The sequence below is a fragment of the Meles meles genome, chromosome 2, assembly GCF_922984935.1.
Source record: "Meles meles chromosome 2, mMelMel3.1 paternal haplotype, whole genome shotgun sequence".
Taxonomy (NCBI): Eukaryota; Metazoa; Chordata; class Mammalia; order Carnivora; family Mustelidae; genus Meles; species Meles meles.
This window is the reverse complement of record NC_060067.1, coordinates 85,286,012-85,290,693: the sequence shown is the minus strand read 5'-3', so window position 1 is coordinate 85,290,693 and position 4,682 is coordinate 85,286,012. Positions and strand designations below refer to the sequence as shown.

Below are 4,682 nucleotides of genomic sequence, written 5' to 3'. Positions count from 1 at the left end.
ATGCATGATGAATTCCTGGAAGCAAAATTGCTACGTTAATGTAATATACATATATTTTTTTTAAATTTATATATATTTATATATATTTATATATAATATATATTTATATATATAAAATATATATTTTATATATATTTATTTAAATAAATATATGTAAATATATGAATATATATTTATATATATTTAAATATATATATATATTTTTAATATGGAATGCTTCACGAATTTTCATGTCATCCTTGTGCAGGGGCCATGCTAATCTTCTCTGTATCGTTCCAATTTTAGTATATGTGCTGCCGAAGCAAGCACTGCATTTATATTTTTATAGATGTGACAAACTGCCATTAAAAGAGGTTAAAATAATTTCAACTTCCACCACCTTTTAATGAGAACCATGACTTCTCCATTCAATATATTTACATACTGTACATCATCAGGTACTTTAGTCTATAAGAAAATAAGTGTAAATCAAGTTATTATCTTAATTTTTATTTCTTTAATTATGAGCAACATTATGTAGTTCAATGTGACAATAATTCATTTGCACTTCTTTTTGGTAAACTGGTATCCAATATTAAAAATTATAACCCAAACTATATGCATACATATTTCATGGTCACAGCTGATTTTCTACTCCTCAGATGTGCCCTTTTTTGAAGGGGTGGAGGGATTTTTGCATCATGTTCTTGTCACCTTGAAAATTCTATTGAGGTTGTGCTGTATCTTTCTGAGCAGCATAATGTGGAGTTCCGTTTCAGGTTTGAGTATTTCTCAAGTTGACCTACGCATAAAAAAATACCACATAATTGCCTTAAGAGTCATTCTTTTGGGGACAACTTGTTGTTTCAGTCATTTGACTGTCTGACTCTTGATTTCAGCTCAGGTCATAATCTCGGGGTCCTAGGATCAAACCCCAAGTAGGGCTCCACACTCAGTGGGGAGTCTACTTGAGATTCTCTCTCTTTCTCTCTTTCTCCTTCTGCCCCTCTCTCCCTCTCTCTCTAACAAATAAATAAAGCTTTAAAAAAAGAGAAGAGTTATTCTTTTGTGTGATGCAGATATAGTACCTATAACAATTGGCAAAGGATTCCTTGTAGATTTATAGCACATACTTCCCCATCTCCATTTAGGGTAATAGTGTAGCAATAGTCCTTTCTTCCTAAAGGGAAACCAGGAAGGAACTTCACTGCCTGTTCACATCTTTTATATAACTTTCCAATATGTTATAGGCCTTTTTCTTATTGATTTGTTATGCACATAACTAATCAATAAGAATATATATTATAAAAAATATATATTAAATTTAAAAAAAGAAGTAGAAGCAGGAAGAGAGGAGGAAGGAAAAAGAAAAGGAGGAAAAGAAGTTGAGGAAGGAGCCACCTCACATGGGAACCAATTTCTTTCCACTGACTCCTAAATATTGGATCCCTGATTACTGTTGGTCTGTTGGTCTCTTTATACTAGTCTTGATCAACTGCCTTTAGACTGGATATAAAATTTTATCTCTACCATCTTAACAGAGGGGAATCCTTTATTACTTTTAAATTACAAATTAACAAAAAAAATTACAAATTAACCAGTTGATTATCTGTGCCTGATTCTTTCTAAGTAGTGAATTTCTTAAACAGTTTGAACAGCTGAGTACTTAAAGACATAAAACTCAGAATTACTCTGTTGCTATTAACTTGTTGAGTTTCATCAGTATTCAAGTCTTCCCAGAATTAAATTTTCCACAGAAACTATAGTCTAGTTTTCTTATACATAATATGGTTGATTGGTGATACTTGTATTTCAAAGGGGTACAATGTACTGAAGTTTACCAGCCTGGGAACCTTCTTGGTCTTACATTTAAGAGTATATAAGAGTCAAAATGGGAAAAAAAAAAAAAAAAAAGAGTATATAAGAGTCAGTTCTTGGGCCTTCACATTTCAAATTACACAGCTAAATGACATCATATTTTTTCTTTAATTTCTCAAAGTTTGGAAACTTAAAGTGCACTGAATATATAGTCATATCTTTTTATTGGTTACAGATGCAATTATATAGTTTGAAGGCTTAAAACTGTTATTTACTACTTGTGTTTTATTTAGTATGATAAACACAAAACACATGAAAAAGACTAAAGAATGAGCATAATTGAAATATCATAACCAAGTAGTCTATGCTACAAAATTTGCAGTCACTGAAGCATAAATTAAAATATCTATTGATAAAAGCCATAGAAGAAAGCAAAGACTATTCCACTTGGGCACAGATCCTCAGAGAGACTGAGAATGTGACCGTCTATAATGGCTAAAACAAACAGTAGTACAAAAGGGACTTTCCTTACAAGTTATATTTCTGGTCTGCTAAAATATGACAGTTATTTTTTTACTGTACAGAAACATTTTTGAGGCCCTATAAATAAAGTAATTAACTTTAAAGAAAAAATCAAGGAAATTTAATTACATAATCAACAGATGTTTATTTAAATAAAGTTAGATCAAAAGGGGAGAAATTATTTCAAAGACATAGCTTCCAAATATTTATGTAAAAGCAGTTTGCTGGTCATTAAGCTATCTTATAAGCTTATAAAAATAAAAGAGATAACAAAACTATATCAAGATAAAGCTGCTTGAAGAAATATAATTTCTCAAAGATTTTGATTTAAATCTGTAGCTTGGACTATTTTCTCAAAAAAGTAACAGAGGTTAAGACACATGAGACACATTTTCTGAACCACACTCAAGTTAACCACATTTACCACTGAAAGAGTCAACACCTAAGATACACAACACCTGGGAAGTAAAATGGCATAGTCTATATTTGCTTTTAATACAGTGAGCTAAGAACAACACTCACATACACAACAGAATTTAGTCCCACTGTGGATGTACACACTCAGAAATGGCATGTGAGCCTTTTCCTCCCCTCTTACTCTCCCTAAAACTGGTTTACCTGGGATTATGGGGGATTTGGCCCCACAAGCTGTAGTTTGTAAATCTCTGCTCTTTTGTTCTAAACATAGTTGCTGTTACTATAGAGTTTTCATAAAATACATGTATAATCCAAATTAGCATGTATTTACTACTTACCTTTAATGAGAATAATATTGTACAGGCAGGTTAATTTGGAAAACTGAGTCACTTAGTCAGCCCTGACTCACACAAACAGCTGTACTTCTGCCCTCATTCATTTCAAGAATAAATTCAAAATGGCGTGAAATAATTTGAGCCCAGTTTGGACACAGTTCACAATTCCAATGCCTATGGCTCAATGTACTGCTACATCTATAAATTCCAAATAAACAATGATAGCACAATGATTGTAAAGATGAAGAAACAGTACTTGAGTTACCTTAATATTGTAATTCTTTGCACAAATCACCCCCTGAATCTTGAAGAATGTATTCTTTTGAAGGCATTCTTCATTTGTGTCTTTTCTATTTTTCAAAAATAGTACCTTTATGAAATTAAAAAATCTTAATCCACTACTTTTATTGTTTTTTTAATTTTTACTAGCATGATTATATATACAAAACTCAGTTGCTATTTATATTCATTTTTCTGTTATTATTACTGTTAATATATATTTTATTTCATGGTTACTACTAAAATTAATTGTTATCTAATGAGTATTATAAAATGATCCACTTTGAGGGTTCCTTACATTAGACACAGCACTGTTTCATGTTTTATTAAAAAAGTGTATACATTTTAAGCATCTATTTACTTGGTAAGAAGTTTAAATGTTTTAAGTATGAAAATAATTAAGATTAAATTAATCTGAGAAATCAATAAAGTGCTAACAATATATTAATTAAAGGTCAGAGAATACAAAGATTGCAATTTTACAGGACTAATCATAAAATAACAAATGTAAAAAATAAGCAAGCTGCTATCATGATACATGGCATAATTTCAGAAATATGTGTTATAATTTTAAGGGCGTGATAAACTTGAAAACTGGCCTCATCACTAATTAGATCTAATATAAAGGTGACTTTCCTCAAAAGATGCTATAAATTTATAGGTCCTATAAATCTAGCCTTTTCCAAATATCATCAGAAACTCAGAAGGGAAACTTGTCAAAAGCATATACCTTTATTATCAACTGTATGTGTCTTTCAAGAGATGAATCACTCGACTCAATAAGTATTATATCTAAGAACAGGGCTACTAATTTGCTTGAAATTAACAGTGAACAATTTAAATGCCTTTAATATCACATTCTTTAGCATTTAAACCTGTTATACTGCTTCACAGATGTTAATAACACATAGTTTAATTGACGAAACTTCCCAGAAAATTTATTAAACATGAGCAAAATATATCAACACAAGTTTTTGCAAGTCCATTTTTCAAAGAAAAGTAAAGAAAGAGTGGGAAATGAAATGATTGAGAAGATTAGATTACATCACTAGATCTCAACTGCAAAGTATATGGTATCATATGCAAAACTTAATTAAATTCCACTGTTTTCTTGTCAGAGCCAAATGCCTCTTTTTTTTTTTTTTTTAAAGAAAACCTTGGCTTTGCAAATGTACTGTCCTTAATAAATATCTATATTCTTTGTGATCTCAGTGCTTGCTTTTTAACAAGATTTATAAATTTCTTCCACCATTACAAAGCAGTTGCCTTACATATGCTATTGACCACAAATCCAAAGAATTGCCATTGCAAAATGTTTGTGTATCCCCAGGA

The 4,682-nt window shown here is 30.5% G+C and overlaps 1 non-coding gene across 1 annotated transcript; it reads right to left on the bottom strand.

Moving 5' to 3' along the window:
- Positions 1-202: 202 nt before the first annotated feature.
- On the bottom strand, positions 203-309 carry LOC123937741. The gene has a single exon (XR_006817540.1). It is a non-coding gene; the product is annotated as a U6 spliceosomal RNA (small nuclear RNA).
- Between the last annotated feature and the right edge of the window lie 4,373 nt (positions 310-4,682).